The sequence below is a fragment of the Schistocerca serialis genome, chromosome 1 (assembly GCF_023864345.2).
Source record: "Schistocerca serialis cubense isolate TAMUIC-IGC-003099 chromosome 1, iqSchSeri2.2, whole genome shotgun sequence".
Classification (NCBI taxonomy): domain Eukaryota; kingdom Metazoa; phylum Arthropoda; class Insecta; order Orthoptera; family Acrididae; genus Schistocerca; species Schistocerca serialis.
This window is the reverse complement of record NC_064638.1, coordinates 765,939,849-765,954,948: the sequence shown is the minus strand read 5'-3', so window position 1 is coordinate 765,954,948 and position 15,100 is coordinate 765,939,849. Positions and strand designations below refer to the sequence as shown.

The window sequence follows — 15,100 nt, the reverse complement described above, 5'->3', positions numbered from 1 at the left end:
GCAGTGTGCCCTATTAAAACCATCACTTGAAAACAAACCAATTGGCAAAAATGGCACAAAATCCTATAGCTGTTCTATAACTACTTCATTTGTGTGGGCCATATTGACTGTAGTTGCTTTACATTTCCTGAGGGTATTTTTGTTCTGTTGTTGCAACTACCAACAAAAATGTCCCCCCCCCCCCCCCCCACCACCACCACCACCACCACCACCACCACCACCACCACCACCAACCACCACCACCACCACCACCAGGCGCATTCCGCTTTATTGAGGTAAAGCATCAACAGTGGTCTTTAATTAAAGATATTTACAATTTGATTTGTTTTAAAAATCGAAAAACAGTTTGTTCACAATATTTTTGGTTTTTTACTTACGGTAATTTCTGCCTTGGTCTCTGGCCTACATCAGGAAATGCTGTCTGCTTAGCGCATCTTTGGTGTTTTTCTTCATTAAGCACTGATACTTGTAGTCCAATTTTTAGTTGCTCTGCAGAACTATGCATTTCTTATGTTTTTACACAGGACACTTTTTTGCACATCACTGTTCTCTGTTTATTTTAATATGTGTCTAAGTGTGTACAGCGGTTTGTGTTTTGTAGTGTTACCAACATAACATTGCCACTAATTTGCCCTTTGGCGTATACTTTTTTTTTTAGTTTTAATTAATTGTATGTGTGTAATTCTATTTAATTATGATGCTTTGTATTTATATACAGTGTAAGAGTAGTGAAGTAATAGTAATGGAGTGGTCTTTCTTTGGGGGGGGGGGGGGGGGGAGAAGCCATTATTTGTGGACATAAGTGAATAGTAGTGTGAGTTGGAAGAGAAGATGAGGAGCAAGAAGTGAAATTAAACTCGGAGGTGAGGGGAGGAGGGGGGGGGGGGGGGGGGGGGGGGGGGGGGGGGGTTGGATGGGAAAGAGTGAAGGAAGGAAAAGTCTCCTTTCTTTTTCACGCAATTTCTTCAATTACTTTAAATAGTGTGTGGTTTCCAATATATTTATTTGCTCATTGAGCAACTGTTTATTTTGTGTTAATATTTTGTGTATGTGGAATACCACAGACCAAGCAATATTGAAAAGATATGAACATCATAAGAATCAGTAAAGACAAACACCTCCTCCCTTTCCCAAGAAAATTTCCTCACACAGAGTGTAACAAAATAAACAATTGCTAAATGATCAAATAAATATTGGAAAACCGAACACTACATAAAATGCTTGAAGAAATTACATGAAAAGAGAGAGAGCCATTTCTTCCTCCTTCACCCTCTCCCACGCAACTACTCCCCCCCCCCCCCCCCCCACTTCACTCCTTGCTCCTCACTTTCTCTTCCAACTCACACTCTATCACACACTATCACACGACTATTAATTTATGTCCACACATCATGGCTTCTCCCTCTGCCACCTAAATAAATCAGTCCATCACTATTCCTTCACTATTCTTACACAGCAACAAAATTAAATAGAATTACATATATAAAATTAACTAAAATACAAAAAAATACAGATCAAAGACAAACTACTGGCAATGTTACGTTGGCAACACCACAAATCACAATACACACTTAAAAGTGTAAAAATAAACAGAGAACAGTGGTGTACGAAAGTGTGTGCTGTGTAAAATATAAGAAATGCATAGTTCAGCAGAGCAACTAACAACCAGACTACAAGTATCAGTGTCTAAGAAAAACAAAGATGTGTTAGCAGATGGCATTTCCCAATGTACGCGAGAAACGAAGTGGAGATCACCATAAGTAAAAAGCAACATATTGTTAAAGATTTTTTTCTACCTTGAAAACAAATCAAATTGTAAATATATTTAATTACAGACCACTGATGATGCTTGACCTCAATAAAGTGAAATGCATCTGGTAAAAAAAAAAAGAAGAAGAAGAAGAAGAAGAAGACCACACCACCCACACTTTTTCTTGCAACTGCAGCGACTGAATGAAAATACCCTCAACTTTTCAGTGAATTCAATATGATACAGACACCAGACAGAAGAACAGTTAGGAAAGATACATTAACCATTGTCTTGTCTGCTACTTCTTTCACAGTGATCTTCACTGACTCACAGACTCTGAAGTCTGGGCTGGTATTTACCCAAGTCTGGAGATATACAACTGATGCTGTGTTCAGTCAGTACAAGTTATTTCATATATATGTACATTTCTTCAGAAGACTGGTCTGCCTTCATACCAATGAGAAACAATCAAGGTGTGAGTGCATGGTCTACCGTTTCACCAGGTCACTTCACCTGCTCATAAAGCAGTCAAAACATCAATACCGGGCGCGTAAACCACACGCCCTATTTCTGAGGTAGTTTAAAAACAGTAAATCTTTCTTTGTTTCAGGTCTGGTTTGTGAATTGAGTGCTGAGGGTCACAGAGTTGCTGCTTAATTTTTGTCAAATTTGATGTGCTTTCATTGTATCACTGTTGTCTGTCCAAGCAAAACTGGCATCAGTTCAGAAGAAAGCACAAACTCTGCTTTGGTGTGCAAAAAATAAAAGCACTGTTATGATGCAAAGCCAGTTTCATTCTGTTTACAAAATTTAGCACTAGATGCTAAGAGGTTAATAGCATGGCATGGGTAGGTTTTGAACAATGGCAGCATTTTGAAGCAGCACCCATGGGGGTCAGCATGTTGAGAATATCTGCCAAGCATTCCAAAAACAGTCCACACAAAACTCTTAAGGCTTCAAGACAACTTCAGGTGCCACATGCAACTATTGATAACGTCCTCAGAAAGCTGTTGTGTCTGTACAGCTACATGGTGCTGATTCTGCAGACCATGAGACCCAATGATAAGCAACAGCGATATGATTCGCACGTGACATGCTTAACTGAATCAGCCGAAATCTACACTACTGGCCACTAAAATTGCTACACCACGAAGATGACATGCTACAGACGCGAAATTTAACTGACAGGAAGAAGATGCTGTGATATGCAAATGATTAGCTTTTCACAGCATTCACACAAGGTTGGCGCCGGTGGCGACATCTAAAATGTGCTGACATGGGGAAAGTTTCCAACCAATTTCTCATACACAAACAGCAGTTGACCGGCATTGTCTGGTGAAACGTTTTGATGCCTCTTGCAAGGAGGAGAAATGTGTACCATCAAGTTTCCGACTTTGATAATGGTCGGATTGTAGCCTATCGCGATTCCAGTTTATCATACCACAACATTGCTGCTCGTGTTGGTCGAGATCCAATGACTGTTAGCAGAATATGAAACGCCATACTGGATCCCAACGGCCTCGTATCACTAGCAATCGAGATGACAGGCATCTTACTGCATGGCTGTAACAGATCGTGCAGCCACGTCTCGATCCCTGAGTCAACAGATGGGGACGTTTGCAAGACAACAGCCATCTGCACGATCAGTTCGACGATGTTTGCAGCAGCATGGACTATCAGCTCAGAGACCATGGCTGTGGTTACCCTTTGTAATGGTACTTGAATTACGTAACCATTACGGCAGCTCACCTGAACCTCTTGATACCAGCAATATTCTACTGTGTTTCTGTGAAGTAGTTAACATGTTTCTGAGACAACATTCAGATTTGATTTCATTAATGTAGAGGTACTTTGATACATCGATATGTTTATGTTGCAATGATATTATTCTTATGTGTATTCTTTCTTTTGTCACTATGATCTTTGACGTACTTGTAACTCTGATTTTTGGGCGCGTAAGCGATTATTAGTTAGTTAGAGTGTCGGACCTTGAGAAAGTTAAGTATTGGATGTCATGCTGGAAAGACGCATATTGCAGCCAGTTTATAAAATGTGAACTTTAACAGTGAGGAAGATGTTTTCAAGTATGTTTTGTATTGTGAAGTGATGTTTTGTGTGTTACGTGATATTGCAACAAAAGCAATAAAAAGGAAGTGTAACTTAAATACGGAGTGCCGGTTATTTTTTTACTTCACCATTGTGCTAACTTTGAAAGGTTTAATCTTCAAGAATGGTTTGTGAAGCGCATCTACAAAACTTTTGAGTATAGCAGAATAAAACCTAGGCCTCTTTGCATCCGAGCTTGGATTCATCACCACCTAGATTTTCAACGATTGAGCCAAGATTTCACAATGAGACCAGCGTGGGAAACATGAAAAGATGAGTGCCTAGTTTATTCATTATTATATGAAATGACTTTATTAACTGTGCTCTAATGACACCTGCCACATAATAACTTAGTTGTTGCCCGAAAATGCAGTATTTAGCAGCGTGAGCAACACCACAATCATTATTAAATTTTGACCTTTGTTGTGGTAGGGTTGTTAGACCTTGATGCTGCATCACAGACAGGAGTGCCTGCAATGGTGTACTCAACGACGAACCTGGGTGCACGAATGGCAGAATGTCATTTTTTCGGATGAATCCAGGTTCTGTTTACAGCATCATGATGGTCGCATCCGTGTTTGGTTACATCGTGGTGAACGCACATTGGAAGCGTGTATTAGTCATCGCCATACTGTTGTATCGCCCGGCGTGATGGTATGGGGTGCCACTGGTTACATGTATCGGTCACCTCTTGTTCGCATTGACGACACTTTGAACAGTGGATGTTACATTTCAAGTGTCTTACAACCCGTGGCTCTACCCTTCATTTGATCCCCGCGAAACCCTGCATTTCAGCAGGATAATGCACAACCGCACGTTGCAGGTCCTGTAGGGCCTTTCGGGATACAGAAAATGTTCGACTGCTGCCCTGGCCAGCACATTCTTCAGATCTTTCACTAATTGAAAACGTCTGGTCAATGGTGGCCGAACAACTGGCTCGTCACAATACGCCAGTCACTACTCTTGATGAACTGTGGTATCGTGTTGAAGCTGCACGGGCAACTGTACCTGTACACTGCATCCAAGCTCTGTTAGGCTCAATGCCCAGGCATATCAAGGCCATTATTACGGCCAGAGGTAGTTGTTCTCGGTACTGATTTCTGAGGATCTATGCACCCACATTGCGTGAAAATGTAATCACATATCAGTTCTAGCATAATATATTTGTCCAATGAATACACGTTTATCATCTGCATTTCTTCTTGGTGTAGCAATTTTAATGGCCAGTAGTGTAGTTTTCTTTTGAATTGTGATGTTTTCTGGTAAGGCCACATTCCATGTATCTAGAGCTGTGGTAAACATAATCTTCGCATTTGTGGATCACATAATCCACATAGTTTCAGGAAAAAGGTGAGAGATAGCTCGAAAGTGGACTTTTAGTGTGGCCTCATGTAGGACCACATAACTGGACCATTGTTCTTTACTGAGGTGACTTTCACAGCAACAAAACATCTAGACATGTTTGAGAGTTTTACTTTCCCCCGGGCTGAAGACATGCAACCAAAACTGTGGCTTCACAAGATGATGATCCACTTTACTGATTGTTGGATGTTTGGAAAACTTTGAATCAAACATTTCCAGGCCACTGGTCTGGATGTGATGGACCCATGAACTGGCCTACACCACATTCTGCTGATGTCGCACGATGTCTCGCATCTTCTGTCTAGTTTCATATGTGAGTGTATATATCATAGTTGTGTTTGAAGAGATTTTCATTTTTTAAGATGCTCTCTTTTGTGAAAATTAGCATTTCATATATATACAAGCAAGGCAGTGGCAATATTTCCAGAGGGGTCTACACGATCCTTACATTTAGCTCTTTTTATCACCCTGATAATCTTTTTCTGTATTTTAAATGTTTCTGTAGTATTTGTGGAATTCCCCCAAAAAATTATTCTGTACATAAGTAGCAATTGTATACTGCAATGATGCATTGTCAGCACTGAGCAACTTGTATTTTGAGTGAGGATCCTAACAGCATATGCTAGTGAATTCCGTCTCTTATTTAAATTTTTTAGACGTACCTCCCACTTCAGATCTGCCTGAAAATGTACACCTAGGAATTTTGTATGACTGACCTTCAACACATTTTTTTCCTTCGATACTGAAACCAGGGTTTGCAGGATGGAGGTTGTGTGTGGTATGAAAGTTAACTGCCAGTTTTTTCAGAATTGCCAAAACTGGCTGTGAAAATAAAATAAAATAACTTCTCAAACTGCAAGAGTGTTAGGCGTTTTTCCTTATTAAATATGAACAGTTATGTGAGAAAAAGAAATAAAATAATGTTGAAAAGACTAAAGGTGTCAAAATATGAACTTTTTAATAAAGTGTTTACGTTGGGACTTACACTGGCAGAATAAAGTATTTAATTTGTCTGGTAACAATTTACTTCATGAAATAATGATGGAGTGTCTTTCGTTGTGTGAAGCTGCAATATTTTTGCACAGCAGTGTCAATTGCCATCTGAAGTGCAGGGTGGTGGTTGGTATTGCCTCAGACTGTGTTCCACGTGGCCCATGGTGACCTTTAGTACAGCACAGCCATCGGTCTGACTCGTCATCGGTAAGTCTGAGCCTGATTACACACACACACACACACACACACACACACACAAACACACACACACACACACACACACACACATACACACACACACTAAGTTGGGGTGTCGACAAAGTCAGTTACAGAAGAGTCTGTAACTTCCAACTGTTTGTCTGAATGTAACCACTCAGTTATTTCCACATTTTCTGCCTCTTCACGGCCTGGCAACCTTCTAATTAAATCAAATTATGTGCAATACCTGAGTTTCTCCAGGCTCATACAAATGTACAAATTATTAAAGGAATGAAGGTGGGTGATGTCGGCAACCACGGATATTTCGACAGAAGCACACCCTGCCACTTTCACAGTTCTGCCTTGAGAATAGCAGGGTGCGCTTCTGCTGAAATATTGGTGGTTGTTGACAATGTCACTCGGTTGCATACCTGTAAGAGTTTTGAACACACCATGTGTGATTGTCCTCATCAACAGAATCTTCAGTTTCTGTGTTCTACATGACTTAGAAATTGCATCTGACTTTAGCTCGCTCCAAGACTCATTGATCCAGTACACAACATCCTTCACTGACACTTTCTTTCAAGCTCCTACAATGCTTCCATTGTCATCCGAATGCAAGGATTGATTGTACTAATCACCAATGATATCTAGACAAATTGGAGATTTTTACTTTTCCCCAAATTCTAGACATGCCACAAACACCCTGAACCATTGGCTACATCGAACTGGTAACAACTGATGGGAGAAACATGGTGAGGATGCCGTCACACTGCAGTTCTTCTACACATGGAGGTCAGGAGGCATTAACCATTGTCAAAATAGCTTCGCATGGCAATTCATTTTCTTGTATAAACTATTTGCACTTTGGTAGAAATGAGATCAAAAACCAATTCTCGAATATTTCCAGATTCATCCAGCTATTATTTCGATACATGTAGATACCAAAAGGTGCCAACATGGTTACATTCTTGAATGCTCTCAGCTTGACAGACTTCTCAATCACAAGGAGTTTGAGTTTGCAGTTTCCAGCTGCATATGAAGCTACCATAGCCGTGAGCCACTCTTTACTTTTTTTGGCCCAGGAGCACTTTTTTCTTCAGGAGAAGGAAGTGTGTTTGCCAGTAAAAGTTCTGAAATTCAACCAGTTTCATCACAGTTGGAAATATGTTCACTGGATGAATTTTCTTCAGCTATGGTGTTTTTAAACTTTACAGTATATTTCAAAATGGCCTCAGAGTCATCAGAGAGGTTTTTCTCAGCATATGTGTAGTTGAGGCACTCCATACCCCTCTTCCACTTTTCAAACAAGCTAACAATGGCGGCAAAACTGTCATCTCCCTCCTGTAGTTGGTTTCTTTTATATAAAAAGGGATTTCTCCTGCAATGATGGTTCAAAAATTGCCGTCCCTTCCGTCTTTGTGCCGTACACCACATGTACAATGCCTCGCCTTTTTTCAGATTCAAACTTCTTTGCAGTTTTTCAGTTAAGGGATTCTGCAGAGCAGTTGTTTGAAGAAAACTGCTCCAATTTAACCATTAAATACAGTTGCGCAGTTCCTGGGACCGCACTGCGTTTCACACCCCTGTTTCTAAGAATGCTATTGGCCTTTGTGAGCTGGGCTGGCCAGTAGCTTCCGATACTCAGCCTGCTGCTTGTTGACATGGTAGTCATTGTTGAAAGTGCTCTGTTTGCTTCAATTTTGTTGAAATGTCATCCAGGGGACTGCACAACTGTGTTAGTGTAAATCAGTGGCAGATTAAATAATCAAGAATTATCGATGAAGTGGGAGTGACGTATCCAACTTGATTTCTCTGATGTGGAGGAGGGCGATTTTATACATGGTGAACATGAATCGGAATCATGTGTGCCTGGCGAGAGTGAAAGAGGTGAGGAAAGGGCTAAAAGAGAAGCAGAAAGCAAAGAAGATGACAAACGTGCTAGGAAATACGGCTATGGCAGAAATAGGTTCAAGTGGTCAAGAGTAGAACTAAACAGGAATGTCAGAATTCCAGCTCATAATAAACTGAAGATTTCGACACAATCTTAGAAGACAATCACAGGTCTCTCAGCTTGGAGCTATATTTTCAGTGATGATACGCTGAACGGAATACTCACATGGGAAAAAAAGGGGTGGGTGGAGGGGGGGGGGGGGGGGGGAGGCTGGCAATGATATTTTCCATATTACTATGTCATCAGCAAGATTTGCTGTAATTCTGAATTGCCTGAGGTATGACAACCTTCATGGCAGGGAGTTACGTAATATTTCTGATCCAGCAGTTGTTTTAACAAACATTCTACATAAATTCAATGAAAATTCTTGGGGCTAATGCTGCAGTTCACAAAATGATGATCGACTTTAGAGGACATTGTAGGTTCAAAATGTATATTCCATCTAAACCAATGAAGTACCACCTGAAGCTTCAATGCTGTGCTGATTCCAGGAGTAATTAGGTCTTCAACACCTGTCTCTATTGTGCAAAAGGTACTTGTGCCGTGGCGGCGGTATTCCTGATTGATTCTTGATTGTTGGGCCTCCGAGTGGTGTTTCTTTCTCCGTTGTGGGGCGCCTCCTGGCAGTGGGTGGCGCAGTCTCTGCCCGGTGGCATGTGCGCGGGCAGTGAAGTTTGGGGCGCGAGCAATGCCTTTTGCGTTGGGTCCCTCCGCACTGTCGCTGGCCAGGGCTGGTGTTACTTGCTGCTCCACCAGGTCTGTGGTTGGAGTCATTGCCTGATTACCAGCTTTCCTGCCCTGTCTGACTGCGCTTGCTGAGGCCTGGGTGATGATACTCGTGCTGCATCATCTTTCTCGCGGCAATTTCCCTGGACTGCACCTTGCCAGGAGCTTGTGGCTGTGCTGCTCCCGGATATAGTTTACAGAGGAGTACTTTTCCGTTCTCGGAAGTTTGGTTCTGTTTGTGTGTTTCAGAGTGCTATGGCCAGATGAAGAAGATTATCTTCATTGTTATGATTGTGTCAGAAATGTGGGCAAACACCAGTGTTCATGTTTCTCAGCTTTCTGTGGGGTGATGTACCTTACTTTGTGTGTTTTCCTTGGCGTCCTATTGTGCTGTTGCAGAACTTTATTTAACCTTTTCCCTCCTTACTCTCCTGCAAAATGCCTTTGGATCTTGTGGCCTGTAATTTTGCTTGTGCCAAGATCCTGGGTTTTGGAAGATAATAGATTAAATTATGTTTTGGAATTTATGGGATTCTGTGTGTGTGTCTGGGGTTTTTGCTAGCCTGTGCCCGTACAATTTCCCATTTCCTCGCCCGGGGGTCGTACGTAAAGTTTAAGGTGAGTGAATTTTGGTAGTTCCCATCCAGTGGTTCAGTGTGCCCCGTGACAATTTTTTTTTTTTTTTGCTTAAGGTTGGCTCCTCTGTGCCCGTGCGCGAGTGTGTATGTGGGCGATGGCGATCGTTTCCTGACTTGTTTACCGTTTCTTGCCGACTCCTCTGCATAGACTCCCGAATCTGTAATTTGGTCTATGCCATGTTATAGTTGCTTCAGGTTGGTTCGCACACTCCCCTTGGTAATGACATCTGTGCACCTATGAGACTGAATAATATTTTGAACTATTGTAAGCTGGCGGTTGTCGCCATGTGTGTTAAATTTTAACTTTTATTTGAGTTTTGGTGTAATTGTATTTTGTTAACTGAGCTAATTTTATCTTGCCTACTGCTGCGATATCAGGAAAAAAAAAAAAAAAAGAAAAAAAAAATTTAAAAATCATAAATTTAATCTTACCTGTGAAGCCATATTTTTGGAGACTTGTTACTTAAATTTCATTGTCTTCCAGCTTGCCCTTTGCTACTGTATTAAAAGTGTTTGTTGTTTTGACTAATTGCAGCTGCTTGCCTTAAAGAACTAAAGCTGATTTGAAAGATTGAGAATTAGTGTAACTCCAATAAAGCCACCCTGATAAAAGAAAAATTTTGGTGCTACCATTTGTTTCCCCCTTGTTCCCCTACTAAGGCTCAGTACTGATAGAGCAGGACTTTCCCCAGGCGAGAGGAAAAATGCAGTCACCAACCAGCCTGTCCTCAGATTGTGCAAGCCAATAATAGCACATAGTAACCGAAACATTATCACTTATAACTGGTATGTGTCAATCAAACTTGCAGACGTGCTGCACAAATATGGTTTGACCATAATGGAAACAGTGTGAAAGAACTGAAAAGAAATTCCGGCACCTTTTTGCCTTCCCATGAAGGTAAAGTTGGAACAACCCTGTATGCATTTACCAAAACATCACATTGAATTCCCATGTGCCTAAGAAAGGATGAGCAGTAATTCTTATATCCACAATGCATGATTCCATAGAAGACGGTGTGGGATGTGAAAAATCTGTAATTATAGCCCACTATAACAACACAAAGGGTGGTTTTGATACTGTAGATGGAAAGAGCGCTCAATTTTGTTCAAGCCACCATACACAACGCTGGCCCAGGCTGTGTTTTTCCATATTCTTGATGTATTATCAGTGCATAAACTGTTCATAAGTCATTCAAGGAAAGACCTGCAATTACCAGTATGAACTTCATGAAAGCTATGGCAAAAGAACTGATCCAACTTTCATTGCACAAAAGAATAATAAACAAATACTTTCCAGGAGAATTGAGATTTATCATCTATGAAGTTCTAGCAGCTGAGGCACATCTCCGTGAAGACCTGGAAAAGGAGGCTACCTAGGGATGGAAGGAAGACATGTTTTATTTGTCCAGCAAAAAAGAAGAGGAAGCCAAGTTATTTGTGTAGCAAGTGTGAGGTCCTAATTTGTTTTGAATGCTCACATAAGGTGTGTCCACAGTGCATGAAAGATGATGCAGAATGCGCAGATTTTTTCTGTGTAATTCATTGCCAATAATACTCATTAACTTTAACAATGATGGTACCTGTTAAACATTAATCTGCAACAACCAAGTTTCAAGAGGAACTACACTTTAATATTTCGATATGCGTCCATCCTTGTAAATTTCGATAAGAATTTTGAGTGCAATATGAACAGGTCTCTTCCACAATACCAAAACAATATTTTGTACAGGGTTAGCCAGCGAAACGGGCAGACTGGAGATGGCCTTGACAGCTGCAATGTGAGTGGTGGGGGTAATGGTGGCCGGCTCCATTCTACCTGCATGTCCCGCCATTTAGTTGCGATGGATCATTGGATGGGTGAACACCGTGGCTATGCGGTTAAAGCGTATTATACGAATGGTGAGAGTTTGGTGAAAATGCAACGTGCTTTTCGTCGCCATTTCAACATACCGCGCAACAGGCCTGTTCCCTCGGATAACGCAATTCATTCATGGATAAACAACCTTGAACAAACTGGATCCACGTATCAAAAACAAGGTGGGAGTGCAAAAACTGTTCTAATCCCTCAAAAAATCGCTGCTGTTCAACAGGCAATGCTCAGAAGCCCAAGCCGATCTGCCAAACAACGTGCTCTACGTCTTGGAACAAGTGACACTTCGGTGAGAAGGATTCTTTGTCAAGATTTACATTTTCACCCATACAAAATACAGATTTTACAATCTCTCAAACCAAGTGACTATCAGAAACAATTACAATTTTGTGAGGAAATGGCCAGAAGACTTGAACAAAATGACGACCAAGTAAACCACTTGTGGATGAGTGATGAGACGCATTTCCACCTCTCTGGTTTTGTTAATAAACAGAGCTTCAGATACTGGTCGGAGGAAAACCCTGGCGCACTTCACGAAATGCCTCTTCATGCTCAAAAAGTGACGGTTTGGTGCGCAATGTCGGCAAGAGGAATCATAGGCCCATTTTTCTTCGAGGATATCAATGGAAGTGCTGCGACTGTTAACTCTGTGCATTATGTTGCAATGATCCAGAACTTTCTTATGCCAGAATTCGCCCGTTTTCCAGGGAATGAATGCACAATGTTCCAACAAGATGGGGCAACAAGTCACACTGCAAGAGCTGCCATGAATGCTGTGAATGCTTTGTTTCCAGGTGGTGTCATTTCCTGAAACGGGGATATCCCTTGGCCCCCTCGCTCTCCAGGTTTGACAACCTGCGACTTTTTTCTATGGGGTTACTTAAAACAAACTTTTTTCAGAGCGATTCACCCAGAACTATCCCAGCCCTAAAACAACGAACTCAGGACGAAATTGATGGAATACCAGTCAATATGCTGCAAAATGTCATGGGAAACTTCCAGGCCTGGCTGCAGAAGTGCATAGATTCCAATGGAGAACATTTGGCAGATGTTATATTCAAAAAAATAATTTTTTCACTTATTGTACAGTAAATGGCTACCTTCGTACTTTCTATTTATAGCAATTAAATTAAAAAAAAATAAATTTTCTTAAAGAATTTGTTACTTATTTAAATCTTCCCGTTTCACTGGCTAACCATGTACATACAGGGTGTCCCATTTATCTTGACCACACTAAATAACTGTTTGTATAGATGCAAATTACAAAATGTTTCAAGCAAATGTTCTTTAGCCGTGAGGGGGACATCAATCAGCATGATTTCCTTCATTGTAGCTTTATTTTTTACAAAGATATGAACAACAGAATGACTTTTTTAAGTGGCACCCCGTATTTTTTATTCAGTAATCCATTCCCTCTTCTAAAGACCTATTCAAAAAATGTATAACAGTATACCATTCACTGAAACACAATGTTATTAATTACATAACATAACACTGACTTTGATGCTCTCAGTGCTTAGTGCAGGTACTCGAGGTAATGCAACACATCCACATGCTGATGTTGACAGAGGACAAATGTAAACGTAAGTAGTATGCACACCCGTCATTCCATCAACCATCGTCAGTAGAAGATTTGTATGAGTAGAATGTATACCAATGAAGAGAAGGTAGAAATGCTACTCATCTATAAGGAATGTAAGTTAGCAGAACAGTAATTGCAATACAGTGTTCTTAGGTATGGGTAGATTTAGTACAGTAGTTTAGTCCTTTTAAATACTGTTGTGTAGAGTAGGCATACAGTAAAGGCTGTCCTTCCTGCAAACTGCATAGACATAACGTTTCTTTTATTGTTGTCATTGAAGGTAGGCGAAATGCTATGCAGGCAGTGGAACTGTATCTAGAGCGATATCCTGACAAGAACCCACCTTCCCAACGGATGTTTTCTCATCTTACTGTGACGCTTCAGGAAACAGGAAGTTTCAATCCACGACAACACAATCATCGTAGCACTCGCACAGATGAAGCTGCTGAAGTTACTGTTCTCGCGTCCGTTGCAATGAATCCACATGTGAGCACAAGACAGTTTGAACACGAGATTGGCATTCCTAAAACCAGTGTTACAAGTCACCAGTTCCATCCTTACCACATACACCTACATCAAGAATTGCATGGGAATGATTTCCAGAATCGTGTACAGTTCTGTCAGTGGGCACAGCAGCAAATCATCGCCAACCCGAACTACTTCTCCAATGTTCTATTTACCAATGAATGTTCCTTCTCAAAACAAAGAACAGGTAAATGCAAGGAACATGCATTATTGGTACCGTGACAACCCACAATGGCTTAGACAGGTGGAACATCAGCGTCAATGGAGAGTTAACATATGGTGTGGGATGCTTGGTACTACAATTATTGGCCCTTATTTCATCATCAATGGTAGTCCAAATGGCACAGCATATGCCAACTTCCTCAGACGAATTCTTCCTGCTCTTCTGGATGAAGTGCCACTAAGAACCAGAATTCTTATGTGGTATCAACATGATGGATGTCCATCACATAATGCCTTGTGTGCACATCGTGTTCTGATCTGAAAGTATCCTGCCAGATGGATTGGTCTAGGAGGAACTGTTACTTGGCCTGCTAGGTCTCCTGATTTAAATCCTCAGGACTTTTTTCTTTAGGGATGCATTAAAGACGCTGTCTATCCCGATATTCCGACAACTCCAGAGGATATGCAGGAACGTTATCGTGCTTGTCATTCTCTTCAGCATGCAACAATGGAAGCAGTAAATAATTCTTTCAATCAACAAGTGCACCAGCATATATGTGTCCAGGGTCACCACTTTGAGCATCTTTTGAATGTTCTACACCTGGGAAATGGTACAGGACAGTCAGTCACTTTTGTGTTATGTTTTTACTTGGTTTTCATCTGCTTTCTGACAACCCACGCAAGTGGACAAGTTTGTGATCCCGAGCTCAAAGTCAATGTTGTGTTATGTAATTAATAATATTGTGTTTCAGTGAATGGTACACTGTAATACATTTTTGAATAGGTCTTTAGGATAGGAAATAAATTACTGAATAAAAAATACAGGGTGTCATTTAAAAAAAGTAATACCGCTGTTCACATCTTTGTAAAAATCAAAGCTACAATAAAGGCAATCATGCTGATTGATGTCCCCCTCACGGCTAAAGAGAATTTGCTTGAAACGTTTCGTAATTTGCATCTGAACAAACAGCTATTTAGGGTGGTCAAGATAAATGGGACATCCTGTATGTTACCATTTATGTATAACAGAAGAATAAACGTATACTAAATGCAAAAAGTAGTGCTCGATGGTGGCTTTCTGAGCATGCGACCCGTGGGACTGCACGACTGTAGCTGCATGACTGTGATTAAGGGTTAAGCCAGTTTCTTCACCAATCAATAACAATAACCTTGCGAACACTGTTTCAAAGACACTTTTTAAGTCATTTCAGTGCTTTTAACTTAACATTAAAAT

At 40.9% G+C, this 15,100-nt stretch overlaps 1 protein-coding gene across 1 annotated transcript in view; it reads right to left on the bottom strand.

The window, feature by feature from the left end:
- The window catches only part of LOC126482357 (uncharacterized), a 238,508-nt gene that overhangs the window by 97,199 nt on the left and 126,209 nt on the right, over nt 1-15,100 (bottom strand). The window lies entirely within an intron of this gene.